This window comes from Hydra vulgaris, chromosome 15 (assembly GCF_038396675.1).
Source record: "Hydra vulgaris chromosome 15, alternate assembly HydraT2T_AEP".
Taxonomy (NCBI): domain Eukaryota; kingdom Metazoa; phylum Cnidaria; class Hydrozoa; order Anthoathecata; family Hydridae; genus Hydra; species Hydra vulgaris.
The window spans coordinates 4,342,194-4,365,794 of record NC_088934.1 but is presented as its reverse complement, the minus strand read 5'-3'; the positions used below and the strand labels follow the sequence as shown (position 1 = coordinate 4,365,794).

At 27.2% G+C, this 23,601-nt stretch overlaps 2 long non-coding RNA genes across 11 annotated transcripts in view; one reads left to right on the top strand and one right to left on the bottom strand.

The window, feature by feature from the left end:
- The window catches only part of LOC136091296 (uncharacterized), a 55,528-nt gene that overhangs the window by 25,876 nt on the left and 6,051 nt on the right, over nucleotides 1-23,601 (bottom strand). For 4 of the 10 annotated variants that reach the window (XR_010643878.1, XR_010643880.1, XR_010643876.1 and 1 more), the window contains exon 2: nucleotides 3,377-3,459. This is a non-coding gene — a long non-coding RNA (uncharacterized LOC136091296). Of the gene's footprint in view, nucleotides 1-3,354; nucleotides 3,460-8,885; nucleotides 8,961-20,912; nucleotides 20,981-23,601 lie in introns of those variants that run through there. The other 6 variants (XR_010643879.1, XR_010643877.1, XR_010643884.1 and 3 more) reach the window with 4 other exon arrangements.
- Nucleotides 4,627-23,601, top strand: part of LOC136091297 (uncharacterized) — a 42,919-nt gene continuing 23,944 nt past the window's right edge. The window contains exons 1-2 of the long non-coding RNA XR_010643886.1: nucleotides 4,627-4,700; nucleotides 4,904-4,926. This is a non-coding gene — a long non-coding RNA (uncharacterized LOC136091297). The remainder of the gene's footprint in view (nucleotides 4,701-4,903; nucleotides 4,927-23,601) is intronic.

The following is a 23,601-nucleotide window of genomic DNA, read 5'->3' as shown; positions in this document are numbered from 1 at the left end:
TAGTTAATAAGAATTCCATTTTTTAACTACTCGATTAATGAAAAAATTACGTCTTTCATAATGTCGTCTAGTTCAAAGGCATGGCTGCTTAATCTGAAACTGTACTTAGATCTTCGATGCGATGGTTTCTGGTAAAGCTGATTAAAATCAATTTAGTTAATTATTTTATAATGCTGTATAAAGTCCATTCGCGTGCGGCGTTTTTCAAAGGTAGTCAAACTAAGCCGTGTTAAACGTTCCTCGTATTTGAGGTGACTTAATCCACTTTGTGGTTCAATTTTGAATTTTTTATATTGTGTATCTCCTATGAAATAAGGAGACCACGCTGGGACGGCAAATTTTAATAATGGTTGGATATAAGTAGTATATCGGAAACGCCAAAGAGTTAAACCACAACTTCTGAATCCTTTTTTAAATTTCTCTAGCACTCTATTTCCAGCTGCAGCTGCGTGCTTAGCTTGTAACTTCACTTTAAGATTATTATATACTATAACCCACAGCAAAATAATGCAACTTTATACTGTTATCGCATTCTTTTGCTGTGGTTTTAAGTTGTTTGCAATGACCATTTTGTGATTCCAATGTATATGTATGGTTTAGCTCTTTTTGTGTTCTTTTTATTCTATGTGCCTAACTTTGCATTTTTTTAACGTTAAATGGCATAAGCCATTTTTTAGACCAATTAACAGCAGTGGCGAGATCTTTTTGAAGATATAATTTTTAGACTTGATCATATTTATGATCTTGCTGCCATCTGTCCTTTTTATATGACTCTGTCGTTTGTCATTTTTATATGACTCAAAATTAAGTCCAGGATAATCGTTAATGTAAATCATAAAAAGGAGAGGACCTAAAACCAAACCCTGAAGTACTCCGCTAAACACTTTTTTCCTTGGCGATAATGTATTATCTATTTTGAAACGTTGATCTCTATTTTTCAACCAATTTTTTATCCAGTTATATAGTTGACTGTGACTGCTATATGCCTTCCGTTTATATAAGAGCCTTTTGTGCGGTACCTTATTGAAAGGTTTTGAAAAGTTTGCAAAATTACGTCTACTGTAAAACCCTGATTGATGGCATCTGTAACAAAATCCCGAGATTCTCATAGGTGTGTCGTGCACCCCCTGTGCTTGATGAAGCCATGTTGAGCTGGATTGATAAGTTTGTTTTTGACACAATGCTGCATAATACAATTGTGGATTAAACCTTCTAACACCTTACAAAGTACCGAGATTTTGAAAACTGGTTGGTTGTTACTTGTCTTTAACTTACTTCGTTTTTTCGAATATAGGTGTTACTTCTGCTTTTCTCCATTGATGTGCAACGAAAGGTGTACAAATAGAAAGAAAATTAAAATTACAGACTTAAATAACACTAAAGGGACAGAAAAATCTTCTGCGCAGTTTTTCAAGACTCTAGGATTGATTCTATAAGGATCTGTTACTTCAAAAGGATTAAGTTGATGCAATCTGTTTTTGATAATTTCATAAGTGATAAAATCAACTCCTTTACCGCAAGTAGTTGGAGATTGGTTTAAAAAATTAGGTAGTGGTCACTGCGGATCTTCGTCAAATACAGTATAAAAATAATCATTGTGTCTCTTACATATGTTAAATATGTTATCGGTCACCGATCCATTGCTGTCTTTAAGATAATGGATTTTATCGTGAACTTTAATTTTGCTTGCGACTGAATTGAGAAATTAGTGCATCCTCGTAGTCAAGTTTTGCTTTTTTCACCACTTTTGTGACAGTTTTTGCTTTAATTTAGTGTGATCCTGGTCCTGCTGACACATATTTACTTTTAAACGTAAGGATTTACTAAGGAAATTACTTGTCTAAGGAATTTATTTTTATAATTTAAGTGTAAGGAATATATTCATACAATATAAAAAAAAAGTTAAATTACAAAACATAAAATTTTCCCAAAAATCTTATGGTATATATTCTGAAATCAGGGTTGAGGCAGCATTGGATAAAGTTCATAGGACACATTGGGACGTACTGTGGTACGTCTCTTACCAGTCTTATCGACAATTTAAATCATTAAAAATTAAAAAATTAAACAAAGTTTAAAAATGGTGCGCAACTATAAAATAAATGTGAAAGGTATATAAAAAAAGTAAGTTTAAAAATTTCAATAAAACATATTTTTAAAAAAACAGTGAAATTAAAAGAAGCTGCAAGTGTATTAAAGCTCTCAAAGATTACATTAAATTGGCTTTGGAATAAAAACTATATATATATATATATATATATATATATATATATATATATATATATATATAAATATATATATATATATATATATATATAAATTAGTAAAAAATCACTTAACAAAACTTTTTCTCATTTAACACTGTGTTTCATCAATAAAGACTCATCAGAAATATATACATATATATTATAAATATAAATACATATATATATATATATATATATATATATATATATATATATATATATATATATATATATATATATATATATATATATATATATAAATATATATATATGTATATATATATATATATATAATATAACATATATAACTTTCATATTTAAGTTCATTTAAAAATATTTTTAAAAATTTTTGAATTTTATTTATATACGTACAAAGGCAAAAAAAAACGATCTTAAAGATAACACAGGTCAACAAAAAAAAAATTTTTTTCTGGTGCCGAGCAAACAATTTGTTTTTTGTATAGCATTTCTCATTTTGATTTCAAATATGCAACTCTTTTTTTACCATTAGGTCAAGTTGTAAAGATATTTAGGTTCAAATAATAAGTATTTAGGGTAAAGTCCCTAATATTGTCGAAAAAAAAGTTATTCAAAAGTATGTCAACCTGGGTCTCAAAAGAAGCGTATTTTCATAGAGATTTTAAAAATGTTATTCATTTGTAATAAAAATAAGTATTTTGTGTATTTTTGGTAAATAATATTCTGTTGACTTTTTTTTAAGAGTCTTTAGCATTTTTTCACATAATTTTTTTGTCAATAAATTTTAAGGAAAAATATTTATGTTTTCTAAAATCTCTATGAAAATACGCTTCTTTTGAGAACCAGGTTGACATACTTTTGAATAACTTTTTTTTCGACGATAATAGGGACTTTACCCTAAATACTTAAGATTTGAACCTAAATATCTTTACAACTTGACCTGATGGTAAAAAAAGAGTTACATATTTGAAATCAAAATGAGAAATGTTATACAAAAAACAAATTGTTTGCTCGGCACCAGAAAAAATTTTTTTTTGTCGACCTGTGTAATCAATATCTATGAACACATTTTCTATAATATAATTACAAAAATATTATAACATTTAGTAAAAAGTTTAACAAGTCATACTGAATTATGAACATGAAGTAACCTGTTTAACTTGTTTAATAAACTGTTTATTGAAACCAGATTTTATTCAAACTTTAAACATAACCTCGATTTTATCAGTCAAATCTAAAAAAGAAAAAAAAAGGATTATTGAATTATTATTATAATGTAGATATTTATAGATATGAGACTTTTGGCCCTCTTATAGGTATGAGTTATACATATTTTGCTGAAGGATGTAAACATGGTTATACATTCTATTTATTTAACATGCTTATAAATCCTGGTTATATTCATTTTATTCGTAAACTATAAAATTTTATGTTTGGGTTTTTGCTTATAAAAACAATTGAAAATCACTAGCCCAGCAAGCACATAACGTTAATTCAACGTTGTGAAATTGTTGGTATATAGTTGAAAACAACGATCTAAATTTCAACGTTTGTTTAACGTTAAAAAAAAAAAGTTGAAAAATTCAACGTTACTTGAAGGTTTATATTTAACTAAAAATAAACGTTGAAAATAAACGTTGAATTAACGTTGAATATAAACGTTGAATTAACGCTAAAAATAAACGTTGAACTAACGTTGAGGATAAACTTTGAAATAATGTTGAAGTTATGTTGAAATTTAGATATTAAAGTTTGCCGACTCAAATTTACTAATAATTCGGTATTAAAATAAAATTTATATTTCTCATGGATTTGTTTGTGGGAAAGCTCTTTAAAAACCTTTAATAAAAGTATTAATGTAATAAAAGTAAAAACAACAAAAGATTTTATGCTTTACAATTTACAAAAAATTTATAAGAATTTGCATTGTACACAAATTTTTTAAAAGTTATTTTACATTGTGTGCATTACTTTTCCTTGCATATTTTATATAAAAATTGTGGATTAGAGATGAATATTTAAATCATTTAAAAATGTATTAATATATACGTAAAATTTACTATCAAGGTCTTATTATAATTATGAAACCATAGTGTGAACCAGTATGTTTGGTTTGCACAGTCAAAAGACAATGTTTTTTGTGTGAATGAATATCCTTCAAGTTTAATAAAGAATGATTATGTCCATTGTCCGAATAGAAATGTGTAATTTGCAGTAAAAAATTAAAATATAACCCAACAGCTGGTTGGTATAAGTTTAAAATAAAATGTGATAAAACAACAGGTGTTACAACCTGTTATATATAAATGATTATAACATATCTATAATTATAACAGTAGTATTAAAGATCATTTAACTTTTAACAAATCTTATGTAAAGTATTTATTGTATTATTTTGTTAGGGATCGGTATGATAACATCAGGTAAAGTAAAAACATATATAAATTGGATTGAAGGCGTTAACATAATTCCAAAGTAGGTTGATACTTTCGTTTTACCGTTGTTTTTTTGTTTTTTTTTACATTTACTGCATTATTAAAATAAAATAAAGATGACTTGCACAAATATATTTAAATCATTATGATAATGATTTAAATATATTTGTGCAAATATATTTTCTAAGCAAAGATAAACTTATGCTTAGAAAAGGTAACTTTATTGCCATAAAAATTGTTTAGATAAGAAGATATAAATAAAGTCCGTGAGTCGTTATTATTTTTTGATTTTTTTATTATTTGTTAAACACAAAAAAATCGATAATGAGTATATTATATTTTAAAAGAGAGAATGATAATAATCCATGTAAAATTTGAATTATTGTTTATCTTTAAATTTAAATTAAGTTTAAATAAATATTGTTTATCTTTATAAACTCTAATAGTTTAAAAATATATTATGAAAAAAGTTACTAAATAAGTTTAAATGGAAATGTGAACGATTTTTTTTTACACATTTACATGGTTATTTCATAATTAAAAACACTTTATTCCATAATTAAAATCACTTTAATTCATAATTAAAACCATTTTATTACAAGATTATAAATACTTTATTTAATAAAACAAATAAATTATAAAAAATTAAAAAAATTTTTTAAGTTCAATATTTATTTTTAAATGAAAGAATTTCATGACAACGCCAACAATAAATATTGCCTCGTAATCCTCGTAAAAATTTGCAAAACTACCCACGGTGGTTTAGTAATGGACTATTAACACGCGCATGCGTCATATTTTGTTCAAAAGTTTGTAAACAGAAACGATCGTGGTTACAAAGGGATTTCCTACTAAAATTGTATACACTTCAAACTTTAATTATTTGTGGATAATGCTAAATTATCTCTAAGAAATTATGTCAAAAAAATGTTTTTGGTATGTTAGGTTTTACCAAAACTTAAAGCTAGTATAAATAATTTTAGGAGGAGAAAAGATGTGGAAAAAAAACTAAAGTGAAACTTTGTTGTTTTTCTGGGAAAGTTTAACCTGTGCTTAAATTATGGTCTATATTTAAAGTTGTAAATTTTTTACTCACTACCTTTAGTTTTTTTTTTAAATATAGAAATGTATGAATCCTTTAAAACTAAAATTATAACTGGGTTACTTTTTTTTGGTATAACTTAATGCTTTTAAAAATTTATAATTTTTCTTTATATTTAAAGGTCTAAAAATACTGACAGAAGTAATACTTACGCCATAACACTCCATTTATATTCTGAAAACCCATTTGCAATGTATGAAAACCCTTTTGCAATGTTTCATAAAATTATTTTAAGTATCTGCAATTTTTCTCTTCTTAGGCAGATCTTTTTTTATTAAGTGCTTATCCATTATACTTTTGAGTTTACATGTTCCTTTCATGTGCCAGTAGGTACTCTTCATGCTGTTGAAGTCAGCATGAATACTCTCTGCACCATGTTCTCCATAAGTACCAAGTCTTACTCCCCATTTCTTAATAAAAGATGCATGGATATTTAAGCATATGAAGCTTAAGTCTAATTGAATCATTTGGCCAATTATCACTGAAGTATTTTATAAAATCTTCAATTTGATTTTCTGGTAATATATAATAAAAATAATATCTTTTAAAATCATATTCTTGTTATACGACATTTTTATATTTGTTGAATTTGATTAAAACGGCAGCGTATAAACTTTTTGTTTTAAAAATATTTTTGATGCTATTATATATTTACAATATTTCGCTGACCTATAGCGGTCAGCAACATCAGGTGTAATTTACATTATTAAATATTGTAAATATATAATAACATCAAAAATATATTCAAAACAAAAAGTTTATACGCTGCCGTTGTAATCAAATTTAACAAATAATAATAATGTATATATAATAATATTAGGAATTCTTCCTGATGAACCTACTGATGGTGAAACACAGTGTTGAAGTAATCAAAAAAAAGATAAGTGTTTTTACTAATTTATTATTGCTCTGTTCTTTTAGAACATTGAGCACACTGTTTGTAAATACACTAACATTTATATAATAATATTAATACATATCATACCAAGATTTTGAATGTTTTCTTTGTTGAAATGCTTGCAGAAGTTAATAAGCTTGTGGAAAATCCCAAACCAATCAAATAGGAACTCAAAGTCCTGACAAAGTTCAATAGTTTCTTTGTTTATGTCAGTATTGTAACCATGAGCGAGATCTCGTCTCGTTCTCGTTTCTCTTAAGAAATGGGACTTCTCGTGAGAAACGAGAAATAGAAAATTCTCGCGAGAAGTAGAACGAGACTTAAATATTATATTATTTTCCAAATTAAAAATTATTATAATTTACAAAATGCTTAATAATTTGTTTTTTTAATTAATTAATAATTTGACTCCGTGATTTTAATAAATCTAATTAAAAATTTAGTTTGTTTTAGGCAAAAACAAATTAAGTATTTAATTAAATTTTTAATTAGATTTTTTAATTAGATTTTTTTTAAAAATCTATATAAAAAAATTTAATTAGATTTTAAATACAAAAACTTTTTGTACAAAATGGTGCACTTTCGACATAATTTCATTAGTTAACCAGTGGAACTCAACTTGACACATATTGTTCATATTGAAAAGAAATATTCTTGCCTCATTTCAACGATCAAAAATGTCACCAAGAAAAAACAAAATCTGGAGATATTTTCGAAAAACAAGTGACGGTGCTGAATGCAAGGCTTGCAAAAAGTTTTTGTAAACAAAAGATGGAAACACAAGCGGACTTCATCGTCACCTCGAAAAAAAACACAGCCAAGATTACGTTGAGTATTTTGAAAAAAGTGACGACTCTTTTCTTCCTCCTCCTAAGAAGAAATAACGAACCATGGTCGAAATGCTTGAGACAAAGTCTAAATATGACAAAGGCAATTCCATTCAAAAACAGTTTGACTCTGCAATGCTGGATTACTTTTGCACTGATCTGGCATCCTTTTCAGCAGTCGAAGGAAGAGGTTTCAAGAAATTGTTTAACATTGCAAACCCTAAACTGAGCCTTCATCACAGAACAGCATATTCAAGAAAGCTTTCAATTCGGTCAAGAGAAGTTCAAACTGGAATGAAGAGCATAATAACGGAGATTACGCCAAATCTAAAAAGTGCTGCATTTACTTCTGACCTTTGGACTTCTAGAGCTCAGGACAGATACATCTCTTGGACTTTTCATGCTAATGACGAAAATTGGAGACTACATCACTGGACACCCCATGTCCAACAGTTCCCAGGCAGACACACAGGTATCTTAATTGAATGAAAGCCGGATTCTTTCTTAGAATAACTAAATTTGCCTGCTGATTTGCCAATGTACTGGTGAACGACCAGGCAAGAAACATGAAACATGCAGTGAAATTGTCAAAGCGCCTTGACCAATACTTGTGCAACAATCATATTTTGCAATGTGCAGTTCAAGACTCATTTGGAATGACTGCTGGAATGGATGATGCGTTGCAAACATGCAAAGATTTGGCTTATCTAACTCACCAGTCAACAGTTGGCTTCTTCAACTCACCAGTCAACAGTTGCTGAGTTGCTTGAATCAGAAGCAGACGCTCGAGGAATCAATTTTAGACATTTACGCCAATCTGTTGACACAAGATGGAATAGTGAACTGGATTGCATGGTTTCTGTCCAACATCTAAAGAGTGCAATTATTAGCTTATGTGCAAATGAAGATATTTTTTCTTCAAAGACTATCACTGCATCACAGTGGAAATCAATCGAGGGAGCAGTAGAAATTTTACGATACCGAAACGAGAAGTACTAACTTCTCGTCTCGGTATCGTCTTGGTTTGAAAAAACCTTGTCTCGCTAATGGTTACAGTATTGTTGAACCCAAGTTTGACTATAAGCTTTGGTATTGAGTTGCATAGTTCGAGAATACATTCCATCAAATTTTTTTTAAATAAAATAAGTTATATATGTTAAATTACACTTTTATTCACCCTTTTTTTCATGTATATATATTAGATATACATATACATATAAACAAATACATACTGACTATATCTATTTAAATATACTTTTTTTTTAATTTGGAATAAATGAATATACTACTTTATATTTAAGAACTATATATATATACATTTAAAATTTTGTTAACATGGTTACCAACAAAATTTTTTCCATGGTATGCTTGTCTTTGCACTCCTAACAAATTAAATACCTTGTTGATTTTATCTAGTGAACCAAATGACATCTTTACATTGTCAGTTTCTTTCATTATTTTCAATTCTGAGATCTATGAATATAAATATGGCGATTGTTTCTCATATAAATACCAAATACAGATATAAATACAAAATATCAGAACATAAAAAATTATAAATAACATATCATAATCCGAATAAAATGTATTATTTATGATTTATATTTTTAGTGAACAATAAAAATTAAAATGTTTATCTTTTCTTTTTTTTTTCTCTTCAAAGTGAATTATGTGTGGTTCAAATACTAACTTCATATATTCATCATTTTCAGGATGAGATAACATGTGAGTTTAAGTGCTTCTGTTATGATTCTGTTATGAGCATTGTGTTTTATCTTCAAAATCCTAAGTACTTATCTGAAGTTGTTTTATTTGACGTTGATTCTCAATATATTTGTTAAACTCTTCGCAGTCAAGTGTTTGGTTGTTTACTGCCAAATATTTGCAACTTTTTTTGTTTAATAACATGAAGTACAACAACATCAATATCCTTCGTGATAACACTTTTTAAATTTAATGCAAATATATCTGAAAGACTTTATTATGATGATGATGTTGACAAGGTTTAGGATATTGGTATTGGAGTCTGATAAAAATTTGATGATTTATGCGTTCTGACAGTTGTGACACTTTAAAGAATCCACCACAATGTTGCTTACATTCTTCTTGAGTGTTATTTATCATTTCAATAACATTGCTAAAGGATCCATAAATTGAAATTGAAAAGGAGCATTTAGAGCATTTTCTTTTAGATAACAGTTTATTTTTGATTAGTGGTAGTATACAACGTGCGTAAAACGAATTCAGACAGTTTTTTAAAATAACTGACTTATACATAATACCATTACAAATACAACATACAAAAAGATGTACATGTGGGTTAAAGTTTTAGTTAATGTCTTGTATTTTTAGACTTAAAGTTGGTAGAGATGAAAATTTAGCTTGTATGTTATTTCTTTCTTGTCAAGTCCAAATTTCTTCATTGGCAAAAATGAAGGGCCTTCCTTTTACAGTTGTTTTTAGTTTCCTTTCTTTATTTACTTTGAACCAAACTCATTTATATTTTTTGCTATTGCTAATGCAGGTTCTTAATTTAAGATTAGTATTTGAACCTTTTTCCATGTTTCTCATTATTGAATAGGATCTGTAACACATCTTCTGTGTGTGCATCTTTGGGTCGTCCTTGTCGATTCGTGTAAAAAAATGCAATTCTATTCTAGTTACATGGGTTGTTAAAAGATCACTTAGATTCCCAAGATTTTCTCCACATATTTGACATAATTTTCTTAGTTTTGTTATATGAGACTTAGTCATTTTTATATTTATATATAGCAAATTAACAGGATTTGATGTACCCTGTTCTTAAACTTAAAAAAGTAACCCAAGTCTAAATTTTTTTTTAATATAAAAATAAACCCTTCTAGTTTTAAATATATTAGGTTTTAAAGCCTAAAAGTTTAATTAACCACCTAATTATCCAGTTTCAGTTGTATACATAGCCATAAAATCAAGTCTGAGTTTCCCGCGTATTTAGAGATACTAAAATTTAAAAAGTTAAATATTGTACAAAAATACATTTTCCATGGCCATATTTAAATCAATATAAATAATTGGATATCAGTTATACATCTTTTATTTATGGGATTCAATTGGGAAAAACAGACAGGTAAAAACTTGAACATAATCCGATTTTAATAATCTCAACACATCTCTGCTGCGATGAAATTTACAATTATCTATGATAAGAACGTGATTTGGATTGCATCTGAAATATAAAATAAGATTTTGTGTAATAAAATTTTTAAATCTTTTTGAATTATAAGCACCATCACTTATTTCATAAGAAACTTTTCCATTAATATTAATAACCATCATCAAGCTAATATTTACACCTTTGCTGGCTGAGACAGTAATAGCTTTATATATGCTTTTTGATTTACCAATGTATATCCATAATTAGAAGTGGTGTGCAGGTTAAAACCTGTTTCATCTAAAAATACTAATTGGTCATAATTATAGTTTTCTAATTCTCTTGCAAATATTTGCCTGGCGTCTAAAATTTTCGGAAAATTTCTTTCAATTGGTACTTTAGTTAGCCTCATTTTAGTATATCCCTTTTTTTTAAAATTTTACTTACATAACATTGTGAGCAATTGATTCCATTATTATTTAAATTTTGGACAATTTACTGAACATAACTACTGTCATTATTTAAATATGTTGCCATGGCCTACTATATAACACGGCCGGATTTGTTGCCTTGAACGCAAAAAATTAGTGGGCCGATTTTAGGTTTTAAGCTTTTGAATCAAAACCTGAAGGTAATTCTATAAAGACATTAATAATATTTAAATAATTTGCTCTTAGCTATAATTATTACTATTACCAAAATTCTTAACCTTCAAACACTAAAACAGTTAGCTAGTAATAAATCATGATTGCATTAAGCCGAATGAACTATCTATTTTAGCCATCAATTTTAATCTACAAAATCTTAGTCTTAAAATTATTGGTTCAAACAACTAAAATTAACAAAAATGTTAGTAAAACTAGCATAATTTTTAAATGTACACATTTACTGAAAGCATTTACATATATTACAAAAAGATTAATCAAGTCAAGTTTCTTTTGTTTCTCAAAAAAACAATATACATATACTATGTTGTTATGGGTTTATTCATTTGTCTCTTTTGGTTTGTCGAACTTTAAAGGCAGCAACTTCATTTTTTCTAATGTTTCCATTTTTAATTTGTTGCTCATTGTTAAAATATATGTTGGTAATAATTGTGTTTACCAAATGCCTTCCCCATTCCTCATGTTCTATACACATAAAATCACTATCACTTGGTTGATATTTTTCTAGCGCTAGCAAGGATGCATTTTTTATATCATGGGAATACTTTAATAACATTTTCTTTACAGTGTCCAGAATTATAAACCCATTACAAACATAGTTAGCTAATTCTTTGGAAGGTTTTGTTAAACCACCACGTTAAAGAATTTCCAGATATTCTGTTGAGACTTTATTGAAACTTAATGATTTCAGACAGTTAGAACAGTTATATTTATCCCCAATCTTTTTCGTGATGTAACCAGATATATTGATTGCAACTTCGCAAGAGTCATGACAAAGCTCATTCTCTTGAATTTCATTGCTATATTTTTCCAATTTTATTAAAAGTTCATTTTTGTCAATTTTTGTATCAAGTTTAAGATTGCTCGTCCAACAATTGATATTGGCTTTAATTAAGGATTTCATGCATAATATCTTTTCAGAGCTTTGAACTTCACGTAAACTGACTAAAAATCTTCCACCGCTCATTTGTCGATATTTACTGAAATGTCTTTCTAATGGATCAGTTTGAAACCTGCTAGTTAAAACATATTTATATCCTTCTGAAAATAAATCTTCAATCAGACTTGCAGAACCCTTCAGTGTTGTAATTAATGCATTAGTTGTTTGAGCAGATAAAGTATACTTATTACATCTTTGAAACTGCAAGTTTTTCCATTCATTAATCCATGTTGCAAAGACTCGAAAAAATTGTGACTTTTTGTCACCTGGAATAGCTGCATTACCAATCCTATTGTTTGTATTAAACATTACCTTTGAATTAGAAATAGTCCACCAAATATTAATAAGCCTTAGAAATCCAGCAGCTGCAGTTTCGTTTGGAAAATAGCTGATGATTGCTGATGAGAGGTGGTTTCATCAAAAATATTTAAAGCTAAAGGAACACTTTGTTTGTTGTTTCCTGGATGTAAAGTTTGGGCAGACAATTTGAAAGCTTTTTTTAAGTTAGCAGGTAACAATTCATCTTTCTCATAAACATTATGCAATAAACTCCAAGAAATTTCTCCAGCTTCAACATGAATAATATCATCAAACTCAATAAAATCAAAAGGTGGAAATACAAACCGTTTTGAATTTAATAAACTATTTCTAATGTTTTTCAGTAAATGAACACTGTCATATAAATTGTAAACCCGGTGTCCCATAAAAGTAAAATATATTTCATTATCTTGTTCACCAAACTTTAAACGTAGAATTTTAAATGCTGAAACATTTGTTGCATGATTGTCAGTTATTATAGCTCGTACATTAAAAGATGCTTTATATAAAGTATCTAACGTTTCTTCTATATGTGAACTAATCATAGAACCAGAAATTTGAAATTCTGGACAGGCCTTAATTACAAAGGGGATAGATTCTTTCAAGCTAACCACCATGAACACAACTATACCAGAATAGAAATTACCATCATCATCAGCACCAATTAAACTTCCTCCATGATATTGGACACCTTTTTGTAAATACATCTCATCAATTAAAACAACACAGTCAGCACTAATACTACCATTTTCCAAAAGTAATAATAATCCTGATAATGGATCAATGCCACCCTTTGAAAGTGATTTTAAATAAGACAACGAAGGAAGTGGAAACTCTTCTAATAGCAAAGTATAAGCCTGTTTTGATGTATATCTGTGCATTAGAGAAAATCTAATGATTTCATTTGTGTAGATTGGATGTCCTTGTGGTTTATAAAGAGATAATTTATATAAATCTGATAATACACTTTTTGATACGTTCTTTGCAACTTCATGCATATAAGAAACAAAATTAACAAGCATACTGGCACTGGTCAATTTACAAACACTGCCTTCTCTAAACCATTTGGGCAGTGGAACTAGGGTACTTTTCATATGTAGCTTTACATGTAAGTCTTTATCAATAGTAATACTCTCAATGTTAGGAGTAACATCCCCGTCGTCGATATAAATTCGAAGAAATAACACAAGGTTATCAACTAGTTTAAATGAAAATCCTGCTGGACAAAAACTTTCATTAAGATCTATAATGCTTTTAATTGTATCATGTTTTCTAAAATCGTATGTTTCATCGAGAAAAGGATGAGAATATATACGAACTGCAGGGGGCTTACGTAAAGCTGAGGTTGATTGAATTAAAGATGGCTTTGATAGGATGTTTTGGTTGGTAATATTTGTTGGTATAGGATTTTCGTAATAATTCAATGTTATACGTTTACCTCTTTTCAAATATTTATCTTCAAAATGATCGATACATATAACTGAGTTTTCTGTGGGGCTCCAATCAGCTCGGTTGACAAACTTAATCCAACAATTTCGAAGATCTAACTGATTGCTATCAGGAAAACTAAACACAGTTTTGTATGTTACGTGGTTGCTGTTACTGGAACATTCTTCAATCTTTCGCTTATAATTACTTCTACAACCAACAACACAACACTTTTTTGGCATTGCAAAATAAAGTATTACTTGAATTAAAAAAAGTTTAATTTAAGATTGTTAAATCGGTTCATTGTAAACTTCAAACTCGTGTTTTTTCGGCCCACTAATTTTTTGCGTTCAAGGCAACAAATCCGGCCGTGTTATATAGTAGGCCATGATGTTGCTATTTCATTTTTTATTATACTACTTTCCTTAAATTTCGGCCCTCTTTTGGCACCTAATATTTCTTTATCTGGTAAGCCATCATTAATTTTTTTAATTAACTTACGTACACAGCTGTAGGATAAGTTAGTTAATTCTTGAATTACTTTATTAGATTTTTCAAGATCAAAACGTCTTTTAACATTTTTATTGGTTTCGTTAGTAATTTCAATTCGGGTCATTCTTTCTTGTGTCAAACTTGGGCAATTTTTTTAAGTTTATATATATTAAAATAAAGTGGTTTTAATAATGGAATAAAGTGGCTTTAATTATAGAATATAGTGATTTTAATTATGGAATAAAGTGGTTTTAATTATGGAATAAAGCGGTCTTAAAAAATTTAAAAACCTTGTAATGAAGATAAGGACCGCCGTATCCTTCATGAAGAAAAATATAGAAACTAACAAATAAACAAAAAGAAAATGTAAAGCTATTGATGAAAAAAAAATTAAGAGAAATAAAGATTAACTTTGATTTCAGCGGGGCATTTTTAGCGTTAGAAGCAGTGTTTCGCATTGTTTAAAACTTTTTAGAACGTATGTTATGACTTTTCTACCACAGCTCGAGACTTTCATTCAATTGTAAGAATGCCTATATTGAAGGTATTCATCATTATACAACTTGGCTTCAATAATAGTTCTATGATAAATTCTTTTTTACTCATAACAAGTTTTGATGGTTCTTATCCTGACTATTTGTATAAAACAGGTAATACAAATACAAGATAACAACACGGGCTTCGAGGTGGTGGAGGGACGGGGGGGGGGGGAGAGGATAGGGCTTTCGTCGGCTTTTAAAAACACTTATTGTTATATACTAAAATTAAAAAAAAGAAAAGAAATGAGGTTAATAAAAGCTTGTTACTGCTTTATTCAACTTCAAAAGCGTAAACAAATTAACGAACTTCAAAGAAAAGCATTTCTTGGATATTGACCAAATTGTTTTTTATCAAAGTAATTTTAAAACACGATAAAACTTTTTTTGATAAAATTTTTTTATCTATTAATATTAAAATTAGCGATCGATAATTCTATATAACTATACACAGAAAAAAAAGTTTTATAGAATTTCTATAAATTTTTGGAACATATGGTCTATAGAAGTTCTATAGAATTCTATAAAATTTCTATAGAATTTCTGTTAATTTCTACAGAAACTCCTATAGAACTTTTTTTCTACTTTTTATTTCACAGAAAATAAAGTTTTATAGCAATTTCTAAAGAAATTGATAGATTTTCTATAGAAATTTTATAGAATTCTATAGAATTTCTATAGCCCATATGTTCCAAATGTTTATAGAAATTCTATAGAACTTTTTTCCTGAGTATCCTATATCAGTGACTGTGAAAATTTCTTTAAATACTGGGTAACATTTTTTATTTCGAATAAACCGAACCCCTTTGAGGATATGACTGTTGTTTCTATTTTTTTTTAGAACCCATTTTAAGTGATTCAATTAGCGGATCCGCATAACCATTTAGAAGAGCATAAAACTCTTGCTGCTTTTTTAACTAGCAATTAACAATATTAAAATAGAAAGAGTTTTTTCAATAAAAATACTCAGAATAATTTTACTAACTTTATTAAGATGTGTCTTGGCAACGGGAGAGTTTTTTCAATAAAAATACTCAGAATAATTTTATTAACTTTATTAAGATGTGTTTTGGCAACGGGAGCGTATAATACACTGGCTAATTTCATTTGGTTTTCTATAATACCATGTGGTTTCATATAATATTATACAGGAAAAAAATGCTTAAAAAAGTATCAAAGCTGTCTAATCATCTAACTATCTAATCATCTTTTTATTTGCATAAATATTCTAGAGGAGGATAAGTAAGAGTGAGCCCCTTCTACCCGTACACGGGTAGGAGTGAACCTAGGAACGGGTAGGAGTGATTCATTAACTTTACTTTACCAGAAAATTAAAGTTAAACTTTGTCTTAAACAGATTAAGTATTAATTAGGTAAGGTATCACATATTTTGCAAATTTCTTTTCTGACTTAAATTTAAAAATATCTTTTATTTTGTAAACATAAAATTAATATATCTTAATGAGTGTAGTTTAAAGCAAATAAACTTTCATTAAATATTGAAAAACGAAATATATTTTGTTTGCTAAACCATCTAAATCCGAGAACCTTCCACTTAAATTACCTGAACTAACAATTAACAATATTAAAATAGAAAGAGTTTTTTCAATAAAAATACTCAGAATAATTTTCGAAGAACATTTAGATTGGAAAAGGCAAATAAAGCTAGTTGAGAACAAAGTTTCAAAGATTCTGGGGATTATGTACAAATCAAAACATCTTTTGAATAAATTATTTTTAAAAAATTCATACTTTTCATTTATACATAGTCATATTAACTATTGTAATATTGCCTCGGCAAACAATCATTCATCTTTTCTAAAAATTATTTATACAAAACAAAAGCAAGCAAATCGATTAGTTTTTGGCGCAGATAGATACGAAAATGCCGAGCCGTTACTCTTGAAAATAAATGCGCTAAACATATACGAACTAAATATATACCATAACTTGTTATTTATGTTTAAACTTCAAAATTAAATGATTCCAAAATATTTTTTTAAAAGTTTCACTCGAATTAATCATAAATATGAAAAAAGACACTCAATGAGTAATTTCTACATCGTTATAACATCACTCAAAAAATCTGACTTCTCGACTATATGCGGGGGACCACGCTTGTTGAATTCGGTTCTTGACGAAAATATGAAAAAAATAAAATCTATTGATACATTTAAAAGAAATATAAAAAAACACTTACTAAATTTAAACATTACGTACATTCTCTCATTTTTTCAAAAATTTAAATAATTTTGTACTTTTTATTTATAATGTGTTTTATTTATTTTTAATATTGAATTGAATATATCCGCATATGTACCGAATTGTAATTTTTTTTATATTGTATTGAATACGTATACGAATATGTACTGATTTTTAATTTTTTATTTGTTGTTTTTAATAATTTTTTTCAATTTTTTCATTTTTTTTTTTTTTTTCTTATTTAACTTTAATTATTTATTTATTATAATTTTTTTTAACTTTTTAATTTATTTATTTTATAACTTCAAATTCTTTTTTAACCTTTAAATTTTTACTTTTTTTCAAATTTATTAATTTCACTCTTTTATATAATATTGGAAGATGTAAAATTTTATTGTATTTTTCTGTATTTCACGATAAGACATTTTTACTTCTAACTGCCCCAGTTAGCTTGTTTTTATATATATATATTAGTTTAAATTTATAGCTAACACTGTAAAATGTGTAAAATGACGAAATAAATAATAATCTTATCTTATACAAATAAACATTGCAACTAAGTAATAATGTAAGAATAAATTTTAACATTATTTTAAACCCATCTAATAAAATTAAATTTATAAACTACAAGAATAATAGTTTGTTCACATTCTGTATTACTTATGTCTTAACTACAACAAAAAACAACTGCAATGTCAAAAAATAAATGACAAATATTAAGAAAACCAGAAACTCTGTTTGTAACATTATAATAGTACTATTATAAAAGCAATAAAATCAATGGTTAACGAATAATAATATAGTAAAGCACAACCTCAAACTTATAATGCTTTTTACTAGTTCCGTAAAATTTTGGTTGAGGAAATATTAAATTAACATCCATTTGAGAGACAGTAAAAATGTCAGGTGACTCGGGCATCTTAAAAACACTATCTTTTTTGCGAAGAAAACTAATTGTAACTTCTTCTATAACAGAACTTGAACATATAACCTTTCTAATACAATACGTATCTTTTTTGCTGTTTCAAATTTAACTAATAAAAGGTCCTATTTTTTAGGGTTAATATCACAATCACAAACATTATTGTCTAGGATTATTAAACCGTTTTTATCTGAGAATTCTAAATGCTCCATTACTGAATTATCAGTGGTTTTTTATTACTGTTTTGTAAACTGGCTTATGTTTCCTTGGTAATTTTGAATAATTTTTTATTGCAGGATCCTTTCTCAACCCGATTTCTCTCAGGAGTGTCTGTGGCAGTCATAGATCGACCCTTCCTTTTTTCCTTTCTTTACAATTCTTTTTTTAAGATTTAAGAAAGCATCTAAATTGTTTAGGGCTGACAAAAGAATCTGTCGATATAGACGAATCAAGTATGACAACATTAGTATCAACTAGTTTATTTAAATTAAAAAGAGGTGGAGAACGCAATGTTTTCAAATCTTTAATGTTAAAAGTAGTGGGGTTTCCAACTTTTGAAAGATATGGATGAGCTAAGTTTTAAGATGTGATGTCTGCGTTATTTCTTATGCAACTATTTTTAACATCAAAAGATCTGTTTGTCGCAGAACTGCATTCATATTTGAGCAGCCGTGGCGCATTGGTTAGAGTTCTGTCTCAGAACCTAGAGGTCGAGGTTTGATGGCAGCTCTAGCCCAACAAGCAACATTGGTACGGAAGGCGGCGTGAACTACTTGTTAAATGCTCTCCCGCGGTGCTTTGTGATAAGATCGTAAGGACTTTTGGGAGCACCTAAAATAACTACAAAAAAGTATATATATATATAAATCAATATATTTAAAAAAGTTTCTGTCATAAGGAAATATACATGTTTTTTCAATGCAGCTATAATGTTAGAAAGTGTTATGACTTCTTGAAAAGCAAGATCTACACATGCAGCTACTTGGTAAATTGTAAATTATTTTCCAGGATTGTGGAGCGTCCACGACTCAATTGCTTCACTATACCCACATCCAGAGGCTGTAACCTGTGTGTGGAATGGGGTGGTGATGTCAAAATAGTCAATCCATGGTGCTTTGCTTTATTTAATACTGCTATGGATTAATGAGCTTTGCATTTGTCGTATATTAGTAACGATAGATTTTCTATAGTGCTCGATGAAAATCTTATAAATTGATTCATAATATCTAAAAGAATTTCACTATTCATCCAGCATGTTTTACATGCAAGTCCGAGAGATACAGAAAGAGCTCCTGACAACATATACTCCTTGAAATTCACTCTGGGAAAAATAAGAACTGATGGGAGATATTGTGTCAGATGCACTAATTATTACGCAAGTTGTGATAAGGGTTCCTCTTTGATCACTTGTAACTTTGCAGACCATTTAAACAACTTTCTTTGCAAGAACCTTAAAATCAAATAGTTTCTTAAAAAAAACTAATAAAATGCACAATTTATTGAAAATTACCATACTTTTTGTTGGTTCTGCAATTTCATCAAGGTTAAAAATCTGTGTTTTATTTGTGAATGTTAGTGACCTTGCAAGAACTTCATTTAGTTTATCAAAAAGTGTAGCTCCATTATAGACATTAAATGATGTGCTCTAGAAAGAGAACATCCTTCAGGTGTTCCAAACGACAAGTCATGTTTGCCATCTCAAAAGCTATACTTTCATTAGAAGGCCATAAAACATTCTTAAACAAGAATAAATTATTTTAGTTCTAACTCTTACTCATCTGTGAACTTTTAGTTCGGAGTTAATCTAATATTATCATCAACTAGCATTTTTTGCCAAAAACGACGTTGCATATGAGATGTTAGAAGTTTTTGCTGTATCTACAATACTTTTTTCTTTTTGAATTAAAATTATTGCTTTTTTCATATCTTTACTGGAAGTTTTTGTTTTTAAAGTTGTTCTTCTACACACTCGCTGTAACACTTGAAATACTTATACATACAAGTCAAACTTGATGTTTTAACGTAGACAACACTTTTTTAACATACACTAAAAAAAAATTACACTAAGTACAAGTGAGCCACAGTTCACTCCCACCTATGAAGAAATGGCCCATTCCTCCCCAAGCTGAGCAACTGGACTAAAGTGTTGAATGAACAATAATTATGTGTGTTTATAAATAAAAAAAATAGTTTGTTATAGATACTAAATCGTTATTAGTTACTTTTCTTTAACTACCTAATGTCTTGCAATAGCAAGTGTGTTTATTAAAGAACTTTCAAAAAGTACCAAAAATTTACTTTTGTACCCAAAATTTTTAACCTTAATTTAGTGCCAATGTTTGTTAACGCAAACACTCGCACTGGATCGTCTCAACAGCAGTTTCCCAATAATCCCTTACCAATCCTCCCCTACTTGTATGTTTTTAGTATCAACTTTTATATTACTTGTTACAATTAAAGACAAAAGTTCTTTAAAGAAAATAAAAGTAAAATAAGAAAAGTAATCTTTATCAAACCCTTTCAAATGAATTCAAATTTAATGGTTTAAAAGGTTCAACAGGTTGGAAACAAAAATGACTAAATAAAAGTTTTGGAGAATTCTTTTTCGTCTTAACATAAAAAGCGCTAAAACAAATTTTTAAAAATATAAAGTATTCTTAGAGGAAAGCCATCTTATTTTGATATAACATTTTCGAGCGAAGCTAGAATAACTGATGATGCCTTTAAAAATGATGTTGGTTTGACCAGAATATGGCCCAATTCATAATAAAAATCAAAAAAAGTGTTGTTACCGTTGTTGTTGTTGTTAACGACTTGAGTATGTTGTTGGTGTAATGCCATAATGTGTAAACTTCAATATTTAAAAAAATGAATTTATATAAAAGTTTGCTATAAATTTAAGCTTCATAACTTATAATTTAATAACTTATGATACTGCAACATTGAATTTTTAAAAGTTATCTTGTGATGTGTTCATTTGAGTTAACACTGCTTAACAATATTTATATCTTAATGCTATAGGAAGTTTACTATAATTAATAATGAAACTAAGAATATTTACATTGCATGCTGCAATAAACCGCCAAATATGTCTAAATATTTTTGAATCATCTTTAGAATACTATTCAAAAAAGTTCTCTAGAAAGAAAAAGGCTATTTGTTTATAATAATATAATAGTTTAGAAATTATGGTAATGATGTAGAAATTAAGATAAAGATGTATAAAATCGTACAATTCATTTCACTATAAAAATTTTAACCCGAATAACAGCAAGTTCAGCAACAATATAAATTAAGTTACTCTTTGTTATAAAACCTTTATAAAAAAGGAACGATTAAAACTCTATTTCAAAAAACTACAATACATCAAGTAACTTTTTAATAAAAACCCTAATAAAAAAAGGAACTGTTAAAACTCCAATTTCAGATCACATCCCAATTTTTATATCAGCATATGCGTCAAGCATAAATAAACCTTAAACAAAGTTGTAATAATTGCCTAAAATCATTTAAACAATCAAATTGTTTTTTAAAATGATAAAATAATAAATAATAAAATTGTCTTCATTAGTATATGTTAATGATGTAAACATTATGTTTAAAAATTTACAAAACAATGTTTTAAAACAAAAACACTTTACAGAAAAAGTGTGTGATTGTTGGAGTGATATTTATTAGGCGTGTAATTTACTTTTGATCAAATTTTAATAGATTTTCAATGAAGCGTTTCCAATTAAAATAAAAACAAAAACACTCGCTAATCCATAAAATGATAAAACACTTACATAATGCTCTGAACAAAAAAAATATAATAAATTTTTTTAAATAAAAATACAGTTACTGAGAAAATTTATAAAACATACAAATACTTTAATATCATTTTTTTTTTTTTTAAACTAAAAAAATATATTACTGTAAACAGTTTACTAAGTGTAAGTTTGATACTAAAAAAAACATATTTATAACCAATAATTTTAAAGGAAAAAATAAAAATAAAACTTTATCACAACCAAAAAGAACAAATATCTAAACTAATAAAATATTATGTCCTAAACGAATATCTCAGGAGTTTAATATTTTACAAATGTTGGACTTGATCTTGATTTTAAACTTTCAAATTAAAACACAAAAAATTGGTTAATTTATCAACTAAATTTTGCTTCATAATTTTGGTAGTTACATTTTTATCTTTTTATGTATACTTATATATGTATATATATATATATATATATATATATATATATATATATATATATATATATATATATATATATATATATATATATATATATATATATATATATATATATATATATATATATATATATATATATATATATATATATATATATATACATATATATATATATATATATTTATGTATATTTTTTATATTTATCTTTGTATGTATAATTTATTGAATTTTGTGTATATGTTTGAAATATTTCAAAATCTTTAATTGTATAAATTCGTAAAATACTTATCGCAATAATCATTGAAAACTAGTCGTGAAATTAGTGACAAAATTTTTCTCACTAACGAAAGCATTACCTGGATTACACATTATTCATTACATCGTCAGTGTAGACAAATGGAATAGCCTACATTGGCATTAAAATATGAAAAAGTGTTGGCATTTTTTACCAGTCGCGTTTACTAATCAAACAGTTTCTTAAATCTATTTCAGTTTTACATAAAGTTACTTAAACTACGCAAATATTTCCTGGAGCAATATTTTTAAAGAAAAAACTAGAAACACTTGCTCAAAAACAAAAACTTTAAAAATGATAAAGTGTAAAAACTAATAAGAACAAGCAAAACCACTTTTACAATAATGAATATTTTAATATACACTATATATAACTTTTTATGTCTCGTGTACTAAAGTAAATTTAAACGATGTTCGTATGTTTTTAATTGATCTTCATGAACTAAATTTAAAACTTATATTAGAACTATATTTTCAAGCTTATTATAACTAACTAGTTATTTAACTTTTTATTTTACTTAAACAACATTATTTTACTTATAACGAACTATTTCTTTAGAACTGACTGCTGAACTAACTTTATGAAAACTAACTTTAACTTTTTTAAACTAACTTTACGAAATCTAACTTTACAATAGGCTCCTTTATTTAACATCTTATCGTCATACCGTAATATCGTTAATACATAATATAACATACAGTGATCCTCGTATCTAGAATTTATAAAAAAATTTTACATTTTAAAAAAACAGTAATAAAGCGTTTGTAAACATATAAACTGCTTTAAAAGCCAAATTAAAAAAATTATTTCAGTTTAACTTTATATTTTAATTTTACTTTCAAAAACAAATTACAAAGAATATTGTTAGTGAAATTTTTTTTTATTTAAATTAAAAATTTTTTATTCAATGACAACATTGAGAATTTGTTAAAAGTATTTTCTGTTTTCTATGTTTAGTTTTATTCTTGTTTTTAATACAACTATTGAAACT